Source organism: Carassius gibelio, chromosome B22 (assembly GCF_023724105.1).
Source record: "Carassius gibelio isolate Cgi1373 ecotype wild population from Czech Republic chromosome B22, carGib1.2-hapl.c, whole genome shotgun sequence".
NCBI lineage: Eukaryota > Metazoa > Chordata > Actinopteri > Cypriniformes > Cyprinidae > Carassius > Carassius gibelio.
Window position 1 is genome coordinate 1832789 of NC_068417.1, and position 21895 is coordinate 1854683.

The following is a 21895-nucleotide window of genomic DNA, read 5'->3' on the forward strand; positions in this document are numbered from 1 at the left end:
AAGTCGACATTCATCCAATCCATCAAGAATGAACAAGACTTTGAACTGATTTCTTCTTGTAAGGTTCAGTCCTTTTGTCTCTGGGAAAAACTGAGTTATAAGGTCCATCAAACTTAGTTTTTCTTTCTCCTTTAAGTTCATCTCTCTAAATGGAAGAGGAAATATGAAGCTGATATCTTGATTTTCTTTTCCTTCGGCCCAATCCAGAACAAACTTCTGCACAGAGACTGATTTTCCGATGCCAGCAACTCCTTTTGTCAGTACAGTTCTGATCTGCTTGTCTTGTTCAGGTGCTTCAAACAAATGTTTGCACTCAACCTGTATCTCCTGTGATTCATGACGTCTGGAAGCAACTTCAATCTGTCTCACCTCATGTTCAGTATTGACCTGTTCACTACAACCCTGAGTGATATAGAGATCTGTGTAGATGTTCTTCAGAAGTGTAGAGTCACCTTGCTTTGCAATTCCTTCAAACACACATTGATACTTCTTCTTTAGGCTACACTTTAGCTGATGAATGAAGAACAGCTCATCTAAACAGAAAAAAAAATACATATATTGTTTAATCTTATTTTCTCTCCTATATTTATAAGTGACAATCTAACAGATGATTACGAGTCTCTTACCTTCTAGAGTATCAGCAGCTTCATCTTGCTTCATCTCTCTCAGGAAGTAGAGCGTGAGATCAAGAGCTGCTTCTTTCATACTGCATCTGTTCTCATTAAAGTCCTTCACAAAGTATTGCATGTTCTCTTTTTGTAATATTTTCTTAAACTTTTCCAATTCTTTCTTTAGAAATGTTATTATTTTGCTCTCAAGATCCTACAAAGAAAGACAAGAATGAATGAGAAAAAAAATAGTATATTTGGTCAAAATTATTTATCCAGTAATTAAAAAATATTCATAAAAAATCAAGTTGAGACAAACATTACTTTGTTGTAAATATTAATAAAAATAGGCTTTCATTCTTATTTCATAGGTTCTTAAAAAGAAAAAGTAGAAATAAAAGTTCTGTCACACTCTTATTCAATAACATATTTGTTTATTATAATTATTAAATATTCTTGAAAATGTGTTTTATTACCTGGAAGATCTGCAGGAGACTGTCTGTAAAATTATTGTGGTTCCTGTGAGACTGTAAATCTGGATCTAATGTTTCACACTGAAGCCTGATAGTAAATAAAATAATTAAAAATACTGCATTTTTAGGGAATATATATATATATATATATATATATATATATGACCAAAGTATATTTAAAACATTTTAACAAACATAAAAACAATAAATAAGTCTAATAAATTTATTGACTTCAAATATTTTTATGATAATTATTCACTGACACTTTCGGACTCAGTCTATGTGTAAACAAAAATAAGAAACAGATCAAATACCGTTTGGTTCGTGATGTTGTTTCTTCATTGAAGACTGGTGGTTCATCCTTTGACCGGTCACTCTTCACAGACACAGAGCTGGACACATGTGAGTCTGATCTTACACTAATGACACAAAGAACAAAACACTTTACTACAGAAGCTCCTTCAGTCTCATTTAAAGAGCTTCACTGTTGAGGATGGTAATGAAGCACAGTATAGACATGCATTTGTCCATCTATGAATATGGAGAGATGGAAAGACATATTCATGTTCGGCTGCATGATCTATTTTCCATGGTTAATTTATACCTCCTTGTGTCTGCTTGTGTGATTGTGTTAGTGGAAATAAGCTCCAGACTGAGTTCAATAAAGAGGAAATCAGTGAGTTATTGTTTTATTTCATTCATTTCTATCACAAGCATCTTAGTGGAGAAATAAGCCAATACAACTTTATAATGTCAAAGATAATAAATACCTTTTGACGGATGTTTTTTCCTCACTGAAGTTAGGTATGTCATGCTTTGACTGGTCACTCTTCACAGACACATGTGAGCCTGATCTTACACTAATGACACAAAGAGAGAAGAGAAACTTTTCTACAGCAATAAAAAGCATCATATGAACCTTTAAATTAAGAGTCATTTTTAATGTCTGAAAATAATCTAGGACCTAAAAACCAAAATCACTAATGTGAAGTAATTTACAAAGTTCATATCCAGTGCTGAATAGTGATTGTAAAATTACTATTTTGATTTCTAGTTCTCAGATATTTATCATCTATTGGCTACTTTTTAAATATTTTTATGTTTTTATTCATTTTTTAATTAGGAAGTTATGAAGCTCTGAAGTTCTGCAAATCATTTGTAGATATAAAACAAAGTTTGTTAAGGTTTTTTTTTTTTTCTAGCAATCCTCTGAAAGTGCAGCAGTGTTTAAAATGATTGTCTGAAAACAGACTCAGTCTTACCTCTGTTTCTGTGAGAGACTCATCTTTCCTCTCTTCTCTGACAGACTGCAGCTAAACTGTCATTGATCAGCACTGGCTTGAGACAACAATCTGCTGTTCAGTGTGACCTGGAGATGAAGAGGTTAATGAGATTAAGAAATATGTTCAGTTAGCAGCAGCAGCAACAAAAACACACTATATAAAATAAAGTGTTACAAACAAATGCACTGGTCTTATTCCCTCCATACCAACATGAGCAGGAACCAAAATGAATTGTTTAGATGAGCCCTCAACTTTAATTTCATACATCCTGCGGAATATTTCATTGATAAAATCCATCCTAACTGATGACCTGCCAGATCTTATACTTTCAGTTGCATAAGATAAGCAATATCCGATGCAATGAAAGAGTTATTGATTTACTTCCATATCTTCTATCTACTGTAGGGCCAGCAATATCACCAATAGTTCTGTCACATATACTGACACATGATTGGTTACTCTTCTCTTAATATATAAATCACGCATTGTAATATATACATCTGCACCTGCATTTTCTGTGTCAGGAACTTTGGATCCATCTGTAAATAAAAACACTGATTCTGGGAAATTTTTCTCAAAATACTTCTAGACTATATACCATATCAGAAGTTGACTGGAATTTTATAATTTCCTGTTGTTTACTAAGGTCAACAGTTGGCAAGGGGAATATCCAGGGAGGAACAGAGAAAATTGAGACTGGTTCCCACTGACTTCCATAGTAGGAAAAAAAATACTATGGGAGACCACCACCAACTGTTTCATTTCCAGCAATCTTCAAAAGATCTTCTTATATGTTCAAAATAAGGAAGCAACTCATACAGGTTTGGAATAGATTATTCAGCACTGTCCCATGCACACCACAGTTACGTTTGGAATAATTTTATTTAAAATGCCACAATGTCAGTTGAAAACATTGCAATTGTGTTTTAAAATACAACAACGGACACCACAAAACCATTTAAAGAGGCGTGTTCAGCGTAGCATTTTATTCAGACTAAAACCCCGGTAAAAGCGCTGTGTGTTTGTGTGTGGCTTTTACACATCCTGTCATGCCAGTGACTGCTTGCCTGCAATAGAAGCATTTTGCAGCATTATGGTTAAAGCTGTGGTAGGGAACTTTTGACGCTCTAGCGGTTAATAAACAGAACTGCTTGTGTCTTGCGGAAGAACATCGTAGCCGGATCTACTTCTCTCTGTTTAGGTCTATGAAGAATCACAAAGGTACTGGGTTACTCCGCCGCGGTATCCCCGAAGCAATCTAAAATAGTCCGAATATAAACACTTATTATAGGTGTACCCTAGTGATTCAGGACAAGCTAAAAACACGGTTTGGAAAATGGATTCATGGTGTACTCGCTTATTATATACAATTTTCTTCATTTTGAACACAAACAAAGTTACGGGCCGCAGCTCTGATTGGTTATTTCTTACCGGGAGCGATGGAGTTTCTGCAAATGGCAATAGGACACTGGGAGGAGCCAGAGGAGCTTGATTTTTACACACATTATCTGTCTCATATTCTACTGTCAGGACATAATGACAGGTTTAATAAATATGTAAAAAATACATTTTTACAAAAGTTCCCTACTGCAGCTTTAATGATTAAACGACAATCGATTATGGAATGAATCGATATTTTCAATCCCTAGTTTGAAATGATATGAGACATTTTTTGGGTTAACTATTCCTTTAATGTCTTATACTCACATTATTATTAACATTTGTGTTTCTTTTTTAGAAGTATTTTATTATTTAAGCTTCCACAATTTAGACTGAATGTGTCATTAAATGTAAAATGATATAGGCCTAATTATAAATAATAAAAGAGAACGCTCTGATTTCTATGCTTAATAAATGCTGCTTTGTTGAGGTTATCAACATGGAAATGTTCTTTTAGGACACATCCTTAGAAGAGTACATTTATAGGAAATTAATTGATGTATTTTTTTATTATTTCAATATCATGTGTTGTCTCATAGTTCTGTGAATAAAACCAACATCTACATGTTTGTTTAGGAACCAATTACAAGAAACACCCATTGAAGTTAAGATAGTAGAGTGTATTTACTTTACATTGAGGTATTTGTTGACATTTCAATGTCATGTGCTGTGTTCTAGTTTTGTGAATAAAACCATCATGTAAATGTTCCTCTGTAAACCAGTGACAAGACACACCCTTTGAAGATGAGATAGAATACTGTATGTTTTAAAAATGAATCTATTAAGACTGTGTCTGTTCACCGAATAGTGAGGTCAAAATATAAATGTAATGTAGGATCTAGAAAAAATCTTATCATGATTAAACAAGAAAAACGTAAAGTAAATGAAAAACAAAAATGTAAGTTTGGGCTCATAAATATCAGATCACTCACACCAAAGCAGTTATTGCAAATGAAATGATCACAGATAAAAGTTTTTATATACTCTGCTTGACTGAAACCTGGCTAAAACCAAATGATTATTTTGGTCTAAATGAGTCCACTCCACCAAACTACTGTTATAAGCATGAGCCCCGTCAGACTGGTCAACAATATATAGTGATATTCTCAATGTTACCCAGAAAACAGGATACAGGTTTAACTCTTTTGAAATACTTCTGCTAAATGTTACTCTGTCAGACATGCAAAATAAATCTAATGTATCTCTTGCTCTGGCTACTGTGTATAGTCCACCAGGGCCGTATACAGAATTCCTAAAAGAATTTGCAGATTTCCTCTCAGACCTTCTAGTTACAGTTGATAAGGCGCTAATCAGGGGAGATTTTAATATTCACGTTGATAATGCAAATGATACATTAGGACTTGCGTTTACTGACCTAATAAACTCCTTTGGAGTCAATCAAAATGTCACCAGGCCCACTCATCGTTTTAATCATACACTAGATTAAATTATATCGCATGGAATCGATCTTACTGCTAGATATTGTACCTCAATGTGATGATATTACAGACCATTTCCTTGTATCGTGCATGCTGCGTATAACTGATAATAACTATATGTCGCAGCGATACCGTCTGGGCAGAACTATTGTTCCAGTCACCAAAGACAGATTCGCAAATAAAAAAAAAACCTGCCTGATTTATATGAACTGCTATTTGTACCCAAAATTACACATGAATTAGACGAAATGACTGGCAACATGGGCACTATTTTCTCTAATACATTAGAAACTGTTGCCCCCATCAAATTGAAAAAGGTTAGAGAAAAATGTACTGTGCCATGGTATTACAGTAATACTCACTCTCTCAAGAAAGTAACTCGTAGTCTTGAACGCAAATGGAGAAAAACTAACTTGGAAGTTTTTAGATTTGCATGGAACACAGTATTTCCAGCTATAGACAGGCTCTAAAAACTGCTTGGGCAGAGCATATACACAAACCTATAGAAAATAAACAAAACAATCCAAGGTTTTTATTTATCACAGTGGCTAAATTAACAAATTACGAGACGCCACCTGATTCAAATATTCCACCAACGTTAAATAGTAATGACTTTATGAATTTCTTCACTGATAAAATAGATAACATTAGAAATACAATAACAAATGTAAATTCTACAGCGTCTAACACTTCAGTTTCATCCATCGCACCCAAAGATAAACTGCAGTCAGGTAAACTGTTAAACAAAATTGTATCTGTTAAATGGGATCTCCTTCCTTTTGTTGTATGAATGTGATGTATGAAATGTATTATATGTAAGCCACACATTTTTTTCATTTTTTCATTCTCATTTTTCTTTTTGCCTGGCTTGTCATGGCCCCCTAGTATAAGCTTAAGGTAGCTTCTTTGGGGACCAGTTCACATGCATGATTATCTTAAGTGCATATGAATATATGTATGTGTATGTGAATAAACAACTTCTTCTTCTTCAGTGCTTTACAAATATAGGACAGGAAGAGCTAAATAAACTTATCACTGTATCTAAACCAACAACATGTTTATTAGATCCTGTACTCACTAAATTACTGAAAGAGCTGTTACCTGTAGCCGAAGAACCGCTTCTCAATATCATAAACTCGTCGTTATCTTTAGGACACATCCCAAAAGAATTCAAGCTGGTGGTTATCAAGCCTCTTATTAAGAAACCAAAACTAAATCCTAGTGTACTGGCAAATTATAGGCCTATTTCAAATCTTCCATTTATGTCTGAAATTTTAGAAAAAGTTGTGTCTGCCCAATTGAGCACCTTCCTGCATAAAAATGATCTGTATGAAGAATTTCAGTCAGGTTTTAGGCCCCACCATAGCACAGAAACTGCACTTGTTAAAATTACAAATGACCTGCTCCTTGCGTCAGATCAAGGCTGCATCTCATTTCTAGTCTTACTTGATCTTAGTGCTGCGTTCGACACCATAGATCATGACATACTCATAGATCGATTACAAAACTATACAGGTATTCAAGGGCAGGCTCTAAGATTGTTTAGATCCTACCTGTCCGATCGCTACCATTTTGTTTACTTAAATGGGGAGTCATCTCATTTATCATCAGTAAAATATGGAGTGCCACAAGGATCCGTCCTAGGTCCCCTTCTATTTTCAATATACATGTTGTCACTTTGGTAATATTATTAGAAAATAAGGGTCCCTATAATCTCAACGAGACCACATGAAACCTCTAAATTATCAAAGCTAACAGAGTGTGTTAAAAATGTAAAAGATTGGATGACCAATAATTTTCTCCTATTAAATTCGGATAAGACAGAGATATTAATTATTGGACCAAAAAACAGTACACAGAATCTTGTAGATTACAATTTGCAACTAGACGGATGTACTGTTACTTCCTCTACAGTCAAAAATCTGGGTGTTATATTAGACAGCAACTTGTCTTTTGAAAATCATATTTCCCATGTTACAAAAACTGCTTTCTTCCATCTTAGAAACATTGCCAAGCTATGAAACATGTTGTCTGTTTCTGATGCAGAAAAGCTAGTTCATGCATTCATGACCTCTAGACTGGACTATTGTAATGCACTTCTAGCTGGTCGTCCTGCATCTTTAATAAATAAGTTACAGGTAGTACAAAATGCAGCAGCTAGAGTCCTTACCAGGTCAACAAAATATGATCATATTACCGCAATTTTACAGTCTCTGAACTGGCTACTAGTGCTGGGCGGTAAACCGGTTCATACCGAAAACCGGTGTATATTTTCGTTACGATGTAAATTTTTAATATACCGCCATACCAGCGGCATAACAGGTCATACCGTTCGGAACGAATGTTATGCTGCGCCGCAGCCGCGCAACACCGTTTCAAACGGACCTTTTACAATATTGCACTTCTAAGCAGCTTTTTTTACATGATATGAAATCAAAACAATGAACAAATGTTGTGTTTGTGGACTAAACTGACGCGGATCAGTAGCGGACTGCAAACACGTCCTGTGTGAAAGCACAATGAGTCTGTGCCGCGGACTGCATATGCACTGCAGGCAGATTATGTGTGAAACAGGCGTTACAGCCAAAAAGAGGAGCCTGGTCTGTTGTTTGGAGGTTTTTTGGTTTCCAAAATCCGACGTCGACCAAACATCCATTTTACGCAAGTGATGTAGGGCTAAAATTGTTGCCAAAGGCAGCAACACGAGCAATTTGCTCCAGCACCTTAGCCGCAAGCACATCTTGGAATATCAACCAGCAGAAAATGCATTGTACACCTGCCTATGCATAAAACAAATAATAAAATAAAATAAAAACTCATAAACCGGAAAACTAGTATAATTTTGAAACAAAAATGTGATATACATTTTTGGTCAAACCGCCCAGCACTACTGGCTACCTATTAAGTTTCGTATCAATTACAAATTATCATTACTTACCTATAAGGCCCTTAATGGTTTAGCTCCTGTGTACCTAACTATCCTTATACCACACTACAATCCATCATGCTCCCTAAGGTTATATGACTGCATCATATAATAATTGCTGTTAATAATGTTCATCGTCTGGCTGACTATGTCTTTGTGGCGAGTGGGACGGGGCCGAGGGACGTGGGAACAAGGAGTGAGGCCGGCGGAATGATTGGGAAATCAGCGACACCTGCGACCCACCACCGGTCTCGAGTCCCACGAAAGAGATGGAAGGATATAAGACTGGAGCGACGACAGTGAAGGACGAGAGAGGACCAGGCCTGGGATTTTAGTTTATGTTTTGCTTTTTATTTGCATGCATCAGTCGTCTGTGAGGGGATGATGCGCTGTTTTGTTTATTTTGTGATAATTAAAGTTTCTGTTTGATTGTGCGCCGGTTCCCCCTCCTTCTTCCCGATGAATAGGAAGTTTTATTATTACAGTCTTGTATTATTTTTTCTGAAAAATCCTGTAATACGTGCACAAACTGACAGTCACCAATTATAAGCTACTACTAAATATTGTAGAAACGTCATTTTCTGTAAAGTTGTTCTGTAATGTACTTGTGTATCGTAAAAAGCGCTATACAAATAAACTTGAATTGAATTGATTCATCTTCAATAGCAGTCATCCTGATTTACATATGCTAGTAAAATATGGCTGTAAATATTGTTCTCTGAACAAATAACAAGACAAAACCTTTGAAGTTTACCAAACTGTGTGCCTTGTGAATTAATTTATTTAAACTTCGGAATGTCAAACTAGGTCAAGAAAAGTGCAAAATATCTTGTTCCAGGGGGCGGTAAACTGCACAATCTTTGTAATACTTTGCAAGCCTTTTTCTCAATTGTTCCATTTCCAAAAGCTTATGCTGTGCTTTAGTTCTGTGAACAAAAGTAAAACCGACATCTAAATTTTCTTGTGTGGACCAGTAATAAGACAGACCCCTTAGAACGGAGATATTTTTTATACATTTCACAAGTGAAGTATTTACATGGAATAAATGTGCTTTTTGCTCTTGGTTTTGCACTTTGCAGACGGTCCCTATCCTGCACTTTTACATTAAGAGGTCTATCAGTTTTAATACTTTATGGCAGATTAAAACAAATGAAACATTGCGATCTATTCTACATTTAAAAACAGTTATAACACAGTATGTTTCTTGTAAATGTGTTTACTCATTAAAGTACTGTTGAAGATTTTCGAGGCTGGATCTCTGACAAATGTAAAACCTCGAACCAACTTTATTACGGTCAAAAACAACAGCATGAAACAAAGCGAAAACACGGAAAGCCTAAAGAAACATTAGTTTTCAACAGCCCCTTTTTAAAAACATAATTGCAGTCTTGTTTATTAAAAGGAGAATTTCTAGGTATTTGAAACGCTAATTTTTCTGTCCTTTGGGCGTGCTCGCCAGTTTGTCAGCAATTAATTAAAATATCTCTCAGACGGATCAGATCTGATTAAATATATAAAAACAATGTTAAAATTAGTATCTGTGCTAAAGTTATAGCCTACCTGTACAAATGTTTTCTAGGACATAAAATGGATTAAATCCAACGAGCTCCGCTTTCTCTCTTGCTGTCTGCGCAGTGTCCTCGCTGCAGGGCTGGGAAATGTGAGACTGTGGGAATGTGGGGACAACCTGTTCTCATCAATCTGCATATAAATAACACGGGTTGGTTTGGAATTCTGGGGCGCTGGGAATCGAGAGTCGAATCCAAAGGAATCGATTCCATTAAGTGGAATGATATCGACTCCTGATTCAGAGCCTTTTTTTCGTTCTTTAAATCTTATCTATCGGCGTCTCTCAAATGGAAGCTGAACACAATAAATTCAAAAAAATAAACTGAAAGAAAATGAGTTGGTACTGATCATCTGCATCTTTCTTTGAGACGCGCATTCACCCCAATCAGGCTTCATAAAAGACGTAATTACCTGCAAACACAACACTTTTTGCCACGTTGTGAACAGGTCTTAACATGGTTCTTTTTTTTCAACAATTAAGATAAAGCTGGCAAAGTTTTGACTTGAATTTGAAAACCAGTTGTTTAGTGTGTCTTGTTACAGATTAGACAAACATTTTGATGGTGATTTCAGCCACAGAATTATAACTGAACACATACTATAGAAAATAATTAAGTTTAAAATAAATACAATCTTCTACTTCAGCTTCAAAGACTGTCTTGTGACAGATTTACGTAAGAACATTTTGCAACGTATTTAATACAAATGTTTTTGTTTGTTTGTTTTTTTGACATTTTCAGTGTTTTAGAAAGTTTTTTTTTTATCACGTTCATTAAAAAAGGTACTTACCACCCCAAAACTGGTAATTTACATGCTCCAATCAAAATGTTTTCTTAACAGTATTAAATATTAATATTCATCTTATTACCAGTCCTTATTTACATTTCGCCTTACTTGTAGCGTTGCTGACCTCTGGTTATTTTCCATTTTATAAGCCTATGTTAACATATGAAGGCTTGTTAATTTATAATACACACAAATTTAGTCACTCATCGTATTTATTCACAAAATATGAAAAGTAGCCTAATATAATATGGGTAGTTCACACAAATAAAAACAAGCCAAAAGCATAAATATATACCACATAAAACAGAATTTCAATTAAAGTACAACACATGAAAACTATGCAATGACTGCCAAATTTGAATAGGAGCACATTAACAAAGTCCAATAAATTTAAATGCATAGACATTATGCATAATGCATAAAAGCAGCATTTAATTTCAACTAGTTAAAAATAATTTTATTGCAGTTATAACAATAATCATATTGCAGTCTTATTACTTGTTTTCACTTAACATTATGTTTATATTATAAGGATTTTGTTTTTCAACACAAATTACAGGTGTATGGCATCGAATTTAGAACTTGTTTAAATAATATATAATAAAGAGTTTATAATGGCTATTATTGTTCAATAAATATTATTTTATAATCTCTTTGTACCTGTGTTACAAACACTTTTTAAAGTCTAGGGGAAAAATAAAGGGGTGCAACATTAAAACACTGAACATGTACTGGAAAAAAACCAACAACACACAACCTGTCCTAAATTCGGCAAAGTGTCTATTTATTACAGTGATCAAGCAAAACATTAACCCAGATTATTATTTACATAACTTTACAAATTATATACACTTTATAATCAAACAAAAATAGAGATTTACAAAAGAACGGGGAAAAGGGAGAAGAACAAGACCGTGCCAAAACAAAGAAAGAAACAAAACATAACCAATCTTGCTATAAACAAAAAACCTTCTAATCTAACTCAACCATCAATATTCACAAACAAACCCCTATATAAAAGAAAATAAAAATGTTCAGCGTCAAAGACGCCCTAAATAAACTAAGCTAACTACCAGCCAAAGAAAACATACAATCAAGCGGCACGAGTCACTAAACTAGTGTTCTATACACAATTGACAACCTCAGTGTGGCACATGTATATCACGTGATATCTTACCTGTTCTTTTCCCTTTCCCCTGTTTACTAACATTGGTTTGACAACCAGGTAACGGAAACGGTGAACACCTTAGAGAGAAGAACCATATGATTAAAGGCTGATTAAAGGCTGCAGAGTTCAGATCCAACGTGCCTCAACACACACGTCCAAGACGTTTCTAGTGTGACTAGTAAGAGCTTGACTAGATTGTTCAGGTGTGTCAGATTGAGATTGAAGCAAAAATCTGCAGGAACGAGCAAATGTCGGAGTATTGTGTACTTAATTAGATGTATTCTAGCAAACAAGGTTTAACGAATCTCTTACCTAACATACAATATTATGGTCAATTCACACTTCTGTCCAGGTTGTCACAACATTTATTGTTTATCCGTCTTCAAAAACTTCCATGAAATACAGTTCAAACATCAAACCATGATTGTTATAAATATAACATGAGTCTCTAACATTCACAGTGCTCAGTACTTTTTTATCATCTGTGTCTTGTTTTCTCATTATGTTGGAGCCCTTTGTAGGTTGCTGTATACCAAGTGTCCTCCACGCAGAGTTAAACGAGATGCAGCTGAGGCTCTCTGTCAGAGGAGAAACTGTGCACACCTGTGTTGGAGGAGCTATCCCTGGTCCTGAACATCACAGGGTGGCACTGATGGAGCTATCCCTGGTCCTGAACATCACAGGGTGGCACTGATGGAGCTATCCCTGGTCCTGAGCATCACAGGGTGGCACTGATGGAGCTATCCCTGGTCCTGAGCATCACAGGGTGGCACTGATGGAGCTATCCCTGGTCCTGAGCATCACAGGGTGGCACTGATGGAGCTATCCCTGGTCCTGAGCATCACAGGGTGGCACTGATGGAGCTATCCCTGGTCCTGAACATCACAGGGTGGCACTGATGGAGCTATCCCTGGTCCTGAGCATCACAGGGTGGCACTGATGGAGCTATCCCTGGTCCTGAGCATCACAGGGTGGCACTGATGGAGCTATCCCTGGTCCTGAGCATCACAGGGTGGCACTGATGGAGCTATCCCTGGTCCTGAGCATCACAGGGTGGCACTGATGGAGCTATCCCTGGTCCTGAGCATCACAGGGTGGCACTGATGGAGCTATCCCTGGTCCTGAGCATCACAGGGTGGCACTGATGGAGCTATCCCTGGTCCTGAGCATCACAGGGTGGCACTGATGGAGCTATCCCTGGTCCTGAGCATCACAGGGTGGCACTGATGGAGCTATCCCTGGTCCTGAACATCACAGGGTGGCACTGATGGAGCTATCCCTGGTCCTGAACATCACAGGGTGGCACTGATGGAGCTATTCCTGGTCCTGAACATCACAGGGTGGCACTGATGGAGCTATTCCTGGTCCTGAACATCACAGGGTGGCACTGATGGAGCTGAACATGGTGCTGAACATCACAGGGTGGCACTGATGGAGCTGTCCCTGGTCCTGAACATCACAGGGTGGCACTGATGCTGCTGAACATGGTGCTGAACATCACAGGGTGGCACTGATGGAGCTGTCCCTGGTCCTGAACATCACAGGGTGGCACTGATGCTGCTGAACATGGTGCTGAACATCACAGGGTGGCACTGATGGAGCTATCCCTGGTCCTGAACATCACAGGGTGGCACTGATGCTGCTGAACATGGTGCTGAACATCACAGGTGGCACTGATGCTGCTTTCCCTGGTCCAGAACATCACAGGGTGGCACTGATGGAGCTGAACATGGTGCTGAACATCACCTGCTTACTTACAGTCACCACAATAATTAATATACATTGTCAGGTTTATTAGAAATAAATTATAACAGAGGTGAAATACAGAATAGAGAGGATAATACAGCAATCTTAATCCTCATATGGTGGCATTACAGTATGTTTTAAAGTCAAAGCCTTCTTAAAATAACTAATAAATAAAACATAAGTAACACAGATGTGTCATTTGAGTTGATTTACTGAAATAAATGAACTTTCAAATGAATTAAGTATCATATTTTAAACATACATCACCCAAAAAGTCTGTAAAATCTCTTATTAGGCTTGATGAATTTTGGAGGATGATAGACCACAGCACAGAGTATTGAGGAGTTCAACTGAAACAACTCAAAACTAGCATATTGTGTAGTGTGCAGAGTCCGACAATTCATGCTCATTTTAAAATATTGTTCAAACCACCAGAGACCCACGGGGAATTAAAAAAACACAGTTAGATGGTAGCAACTCAGAAAGTGAACTTAGTATCACTTGTATGTAACCAGGTCTCTGTTAAAAATAAAATGTTCAAATTCTGAGAATCAAAGAAATCCTTTAAGATTAAATGTTTGCTTGCAGGTGACCGCACATTAGTCTGACCAAATTTCAACTCTGTGGAAACTTCCAGCTCACCCGATTCGTGATGCAGGGAACCAAGACTTTTCAAGTAAATTTGCCATGGAGAATAAGTTTATAACTGATGAGCAAAGCTGTGGGAGACGCCTCAACTCTAAGTTTGTTGAACCTCCTTTCTGGAATACACCTGTAAAGATAAACTAGTTATTGTGATTGTTTATTTGATGACTTCGTAGAGAAAACCACTGAGTGAAACTCTTACCACATGCAGAGCAGTGATACAGTTCTCTCCAGAGTCCTCTCGTGTGTTTTCAGGTCTCCTGACTGACTAAATCTCTTGTAGCAGTGTGAACACTTGTAAGGTTTCTCTCCAGTGTGGATCCTCTGGTGACGTTTCAAATCTTCAGCTGTAATAAAAGTCTTCTCACACTCAAAGCACATATATTCTCTCACACCAGTGTGTATCTTCTGATGGTATTTTAAAGTATGCAGATGTGAAAAACTATGTCCACAGAAAGAACATGAATGTGGTTTCTCTTTTGAATGAATTTACAGGTGACTCTTTAGGTGCGAAGCTCTTAAAAATGTATTTTTTTTTCCCACACTGATCACATGTGAACGGTTTCTCTCCCGTGTGGATCCTCATGTGAACACTGAGGTTGTGTTTGTATGTCAAACTCTTTCCACACTGAGAGCAGGTGAAACGTTCTTTCAGTAAAGAAACTCTTTCAGTCTCTGTGAGAGATATCTCTCCAGTTTTGACATGTTTCTTCTCTATCAGATCTAAAATTAAAGTAAAAAAAGAAATAATGAAGGATGAAGAATAAACACAACCGGTTTGTTCTTCAGTGTGTTTGGTTCTGCAGGGTTCTAGATCTCTCATGTTCTCTCTTTTCTTCAGTAAACTCTGTCTCTGCAGATTTATCTTCTTCCTCATGCTTTGATGGTCGTAGGCTGAAAAACATATAATTAAAAGATACCAATTATAAACAATCTAAGAATTTAGAAAGTGAAAGAATAAACATAGAAATATAATTTTACAAATTCGCAAGGTACAAATAAAGCACCACTGAATTGAGTTGAACTGAATGTGTCTTAGTTTTGTGTTTTATATGAAACATGGTTTATCACAGACTAATGAATAAATGCTGTTGTGATAGTTTCATCTTGTAATGTCACAATAACTGATAACAGTGTTGTTTTCTGATCTTGACAGCAATAAAATGATCTTAATGTGTCAATGAACAGATCTGAAGTCATCAGTATAATTAATGAGGTGAAAACAGGATCTATTATCATGAAATAAAGAGGATTTTGATCAGCTGATAATATTGATGAGTCTCAGACTATAAACACTCATTAAACAAGACATTCAGGATCAGCAGCGGATCAGCTAACTTTATTCTGATTGTTTGCTGAGAGAAACTGATTCAGATCTGATCATTTCCCTCACATGCTCGTCATCTGCTATGAGAAATGTTTTAGTCATCAGACGCCGAAAGAAAACATATCAGAGATTACCTCTTTGAATGTTGCTTAAATAAACGGTTAAGTGTACTTTACAATAATGTAAACACGTGAAGAATCGCTAAATGTTCGCCTCACGAGACTCGACCATAGACAGTAAAAGAAATGGACACAGCGACCCCATTGGAACTCAATTGAGACAAGTGAAGCCCATTTTTAGCATTTTTTAGCACTCCCGTTTCTGATGCGCAGACTCAAACGAAGCTTGACGACGTCAGCAACCTGTCTGACAGATGTAAATCTTCTAGTAGCTGTGCGTGCAAACTGCCATCGTTAATCTTGCAGAGACGGCGAGCTTGAACGGGGAGTTCTTTGTCGTGAGTGAGCAGGAGTAAGTATTCTGATTAATTATTTTGTATAGTATTTTAAAATGTAACGCCAGTACGCCATATTAAGTTAATTGCCTGCGAGCTTCTCCTCCTGTCTGTACGGTAATGCGACAGAGAGACGAGTGGTTATGACGCAATGGTTAGCCTATTTTTTACAAAAACTGTTTCTACGGGGCCATAATGTAACATAGAAGGTAATGGAGCCCTTTATACATTGTTGTGTATCTTTAGAAATAAATAATGGACAAATGGAGTCTTTAAATGCCTCAGATGTAAAGTTATTCACTGTCAAAGTGATGCCAAAATGAATGGGAGTCAATGGGAATGCTAACGAAAGTGAAGTTCTGCTACAAGATGGCAGCACGCAGCCGACTTCAACTTCCGGTCGACTTCCTTGCCGCCTGGACTCGACGCTGGCTGTTGTTGTGAGCGCGCGGGCGATGACGTCATCGTCAGTCAGATTCAGCCATTTATTTATGATCCAGAATCAGATCCCGAGGCTGAAACTGAACGAGAGCAGCAGCAGCGACGACTCGCTCCGAGCGGGGCTCGAACCCGGGTCTCCGGCATGGGAGGGGACGCACTAACAAGGAGGCAGAGATATATTTGAAGCAGTTTTACTCACCGCCTGCGGTTCCAACACACGATCGTGACCCTTTTTCGTTGGGATTGCATCATCCTTAAGAAATAAACTATACGCAAATCCGTCGTCAAACTGGGCCTTGTTTGTAAAACAAGCATCTTCGAAATGCAGGGAACAAATACAAACACTTGCACAACTCCGTTGATGCTCTGTAAAAATAAACTCCATCCACTGGTCCCTTAATGCTGTTTCTCTTTTGGTAATCTGTGCAGGGTTGTCTTGCCCTGGCAACCAAAAACACACTCCTTTTGTGACATTTGGCGACGCTCTCGCTCTGATCAGTGAAGTCTGTTGTGCTCTCAGTGCTCTGCTATACGGGAGCGCGCGCTCTTCCGGCAGAAGTGCCTCAGGACCCATATAAGGAAATTCCGCTCCATCTAACGTCACACAGACCCATACTCCAAAAAAGCTTTCCGAAACTTGTGACAAACCGGAAGAGGTATTTTTGGAACAGAAATACTCCTTCAAACGTACAACTTAATTTTTGAAACTTTGTCCATGTTTAGCATGGGAATCCAACTCTTTAACAGTGAAAAAAACTCAGTATGCATGAAATAGCATTTCACCCCCCCCCCCCAACTCAAATTAAGAAAAATCATTAAGAAGGTCTTTGTCTGAAATTATATTCAATAATTGTAGCGATTCTCATTTGCTAGGCCTATATGCTTTTATGTGGGGCTTTTCACATGCACCACAATCTCTGTATAATGTTTAGAAACTGCGGAATACACACAAAAATCTGCATTAATCTCGGAAAGAGCTCATTTGTTCCGGATTTGTGTAATAGGAGGATTTTTTTAATGTTTATTATACATTATAATGAACTGCCAGAGATCTTAATGGAGGTGGAAAACAGCAGAAACTATGGAAGTAAAATAATGACAAATGTCTTTGAAACAAAAAAGCATGCTGAATAGCACTAACTAAAAGGATATGCATTGCATTAACAGTACTTGCATTTTAATGCCTTGTATTTCCAGGGCTTGCATTTTTAGGTCCTGAAATTTTACATACTTGTTCGTTTAAGCTGTGAATATTTCAATTAAAAATATTTCACACACCTTTTCATAATTAAAAAATCAATAAATCATATTCACGTTCCAGAATTCACTTCCAAAATATTCAATCGGTTTAAAAATACGATGTATAATATTCGACAGGCAAATTTCGGTCCATTTTATTTCACTTTCCAAATTCGCTTCCACAAATTCAGTGGTTAAAATTCGGCAGATAATTGGCCCTTTCACATCCGGGAGCTGCAGGAATAGCAGTAGAGCACAGAGGCATGATCTCCATCTGCTGTCAGTCACTCACCAGCAGGTGGCGCAAGCGGCTTCTGATGAAGACCAAAGCAACAGGTGGATTAAGTAATACAGTTACAAAAACTGATCTGCAAAAATGGAGCAGACGCTAAGTAGAAGTTTTGATTATCGGGGCATGTGGAAAAGCTGATTGTGTGAATGTGAATGTTTATTTCAACATCTTTGCCTTTACCATAGACTGTATAAAGGCTGTTACCCGTAGCCTATTAAGCAGCATTCTCTGCCATAAAGGATATTATGGGATTTTACCCAACGCTGAAGTACAGAACTAACATTACATCTAAGGAAGACATATATTGCTTTTGGTTGTTTAGTTTCCGTAACTTTGTGTCATGGTTTGAGCGTCGCTGTGCTGTAATACTGGGGATCCCCTGACATCACAATCCTGGATTCCCCAATGACGAGTAACGCTTCTCAATCAATTAATACTGTGATATAAGACCTCATATTACATTTATTGATGATTATGCAAACTATATAGACAGTTAAGCAGATGTAAAATATGAACGAACGCTCAAGGTTTCACGCGGTTTCACTCAGAAATCTGTTAAAGAAAAGAAAACTGATTACGTGGCTTAGCGCACTAACAGCGATTACATTAAGCCTACATTTATTCACTTAGCAGACGCTTTTATCCGAGGCGACTTAAACTCACATCTTACTGATGAAGCAACTTATATACAGACAGATGAGGATATTAACGCAAGTCACTTAATAAGAAAAACTCTGTGTTAAACTTTAACGTTAAAAAATTAATGTCTTTTATTGCCTCAAGATATTAAATTCGGCATCTAATTAATACAATATATTACTGTATATTATGTACATTTCAGCAGATGAGCCCAGAAATGAGCCCCACAAACCAAAAAGTTTCACCAAATCATTTTTTTTTTCTTAAAAAGAAAACCAAGCACAGAAGTTTTATTTTTGATATTATTCTATTCGCCTAAGCTGCTTTAGGGACCATCTGCAAATTTACCTCAAAATGAAACGTAGTACAATATTAAATTCAAATTAATCAGCTTACACTAAATTAATAATTTACTCAAACTGACTAAATATATATGGTCAATATTATTTCTCTTTGTATGGACACTACACAAATATTGTTTAAGAAAAAATTAGTAAGCCAGTCTTGTATCTAGCAATGTACAACAACTGTTGGAACATGAAAAACCCTTTCCAGGGATCTTTAATATGTAAATAATTGTATACTGTAAATATATGAAGGGAGGTATTGGCAAAATCTCACCTGTAGATAATCACTATGAGAAATACAAGATTTAGAATTTGACAGTACGTTATTTAAAATTTATATTAAAACACATTGGACCTTTTAACCCAGTTGGTGGAATTGTCAGATGGTCCCTTGGGTCCCTGCTCTCTCCAAGACACTGAAGACGCGGAAATTTCAGCAATGGATAAACGGATTTGCAGCACTAAAAACTGCTTGTAGTTGCTCTGCTACTAAATTAATTTAAAAATGGCAATCCATATACAGCTATGATCAGCTGTTCCTTCATCTTGGCTTAGCTGAACTTTGTTACGGAAAAGGTGAGGAAGCTACATGACCCGGGTGCGCTTGCGGTATTCTGAAAAGTTGAGATGTTTTTTTCCAGGTGCATCCGCACCGTATCGAGTTAGAAACATCTAAACTTTTCAGAACACCGTAGGCGCACCACGGGTCATGTGACAAGAACTAACCAGTCGGCTTTATCCTTTCCCATAACAAAGTTGAAAACTCAGCCAAGATGAAGGAACAGCTGATCATAGTTGTATATGGATTGGCATTTTGAAATAAATTTAGTAGCAGAGCTACTGCAAGCGATTTTTAGTGCTGCAAATCCATTTATCCTTTGCTGAAATTTTTGCGTCTTCATGGAGAGAGCAGGTCATGGATGCTTAGCAATGGCAGACGCCTCATGAGCGCAACTGCCCGAGCGCTTTGGAAAGACGGAGAAAGCCGTGTGCCTAGCGTTTTCCATGCGTTTTTAAGCGCGATATGTGAAAGGCCCCTTACTCGTCATTGGGGAATCCTGGAGTGTGACGTCAGTGGATCCCCCAGTATTACAGCACAGCGACGCTCAAACCATGACACAAAGTTACGGAAACTAAACAACCAAAAGCAATATATGTCTTCCTCAGAAGTAATGTTAGTTCTGTACTTCAGCGTTGGGTAAAATCCCATTATAATCTCCTTTATGGACATTCACATTCACACAATCAGCTTTTCCACATGCCCTGATAATCAAAACTTCTGCTTAGCGCTTGCTCAATTTATGCAGATCAGTTTTTGTAACTGTATTACTTAATCCACCTGTTGCTTTGGTCTTCATCAGAAGCCGCTTGCGCCACCTGCTGGTGAGCGACTGACAGCAGATGGAGATCATGCCTCTGTGCTCTATTGCTATTCCTGCAGCTCCCGGATGTGAAAGGGCGAATTATCTGCCGAATTTTAACCACTGAATTTGTGGAAGTGAATTTGGAAAGTGAAATAAAATGGACCGACATTTGCCTGTCGAATATTATACATCGTATTTTTACACCGATTGTAAGTGAATTCTGGAACGTGAATATTATTGATTTTTTAATTATGAAAAGGTGTGTGAAATATTTTTAATTGAAATATTCACAGCTTAAACGAACAACTATGTTCAATTTCAGGACCTAAAATGCAATCCTTGGAAATACAAGGCATTAAAATGCAAGTACTGTTAATGCAATGCATTATTTTTCAGTTAGTGCTATTCAGCATGCTTTTTTGTTTCAAAGACATATGTCATTATTTTACTTCCATAAGAAACCATTATAATAAATCACCATTTGTGTGTCATGTGAAAAACCAAGCCCCACTTAAAAAAAACATATACATTATATGTATTTTTATTATTTATAATAAAATCTAAATTCGCTGTAACTAGACTAAAGTCATTCTAAAATAGGAACCAAAGCGTGATTCTCTATTAGATTCAGTTTGTGTGTGTGTGTGTGTGTGTGTGTTCTGTAGTTTATTGTGAATAACAAAAAACACACATCTGTGTGGAGTTTGTATGTTCTCTCCATGCTAGCATTTATTATATTTTAATTATTAATGATTATTATAATTATTGTGAAGTGAAAGTGAAGTTACTTAAGAATGTGGGTAACTAAACCGCTTCTGGTCCTCAGTAACTTTCATCGTAAAGTAAAATTATTTTTTAAAACATTTACTAACTTCACCGGACTCTATTCCCATCTCCTCTGCAAATCTCAATATGATTCTGAAGTCACCACCTGTCTGTTCTCTTTCCTCGTTTCCTTCTCCAACACCATTGACTCCTAAAAATAAAGGTGTACTAACATGTACTTATAGTGTACTTACAGTGTATTTATCTAAGAAAGTTCTGGTAATACAAGGTAACTACATGTGGTAGGGTTAGGTTTAGGGGTAGGTTCAGGGTTAGTACCTAGTTATTACATAGTTATTGTAATTACTATAATAAGTACATAGTATATACATGGGTAACAGGACTGTAAAATAAAGTGCTACCCTAAGTCCTGTCGGTGAAACTGTGCCTGTTTTCTAAAATCAGCTGAAAATATCAAACATGTTTGATATCCTCCGACTGGATAAAATCAATGTCTGAAGCTAAAAAAATCAGAGTCCATGTGACCATCAAATACTTTGTGATTTTCTATGGAATTTGTCAACTCAAATCTGCAGACTTTCAGCAAGTATAGTATCGACCTCTCCAGACCGAAAATCATCAGAAAATCGAGTGTGCTTTACTTATGTAAAGCAGATATGGACGCCTTTGGGGGGAGACTGAAGTTTTTAACTTTTCCATAACTGTCTTGCCCAAAAATCAATTATAGACTAATAGATTGTGGCTTTTAGATGTTACAAGAAATCTAGCAGAATCATCAAAAAAATCAAAAGCAGATAATAAAAGCTGTAGTTATTAAGTTTTTAATTTTTTGAATAGCAAATAAAAAAAGTGTCCACTTGGACGTGGTTGTGTACAAGAGGTAAAAATGATATAAATACTGCTCGTTTGGTGTCTTAGGTCAT

General features: G+C 37.0%; 1 protein-coding gene and 1 long non-coding RNA gene across 2 annotated transcripts in view; one reads left to right on the forward strand and one right to left on the reverse strand.

Annotated features, from left to right (window-relative positions):
- LOC127987560 (uncharacterized) overlaps positions 1–21895 on the reverse strand; it is a 1055570-nt gene that overhangs the window by 893187 nt on the left and 140488 nt on the right. The gene's annotated exons all lie outside the window — the stretch shown is intronic.
- Positions 1–21895, forward strand: part of LOC127987662 (uncharacterized) — a 124927-nt gene that overhangs the window by 968 nt on the left and 102064 nt on the right. The window lies entirely within an intron of this gene.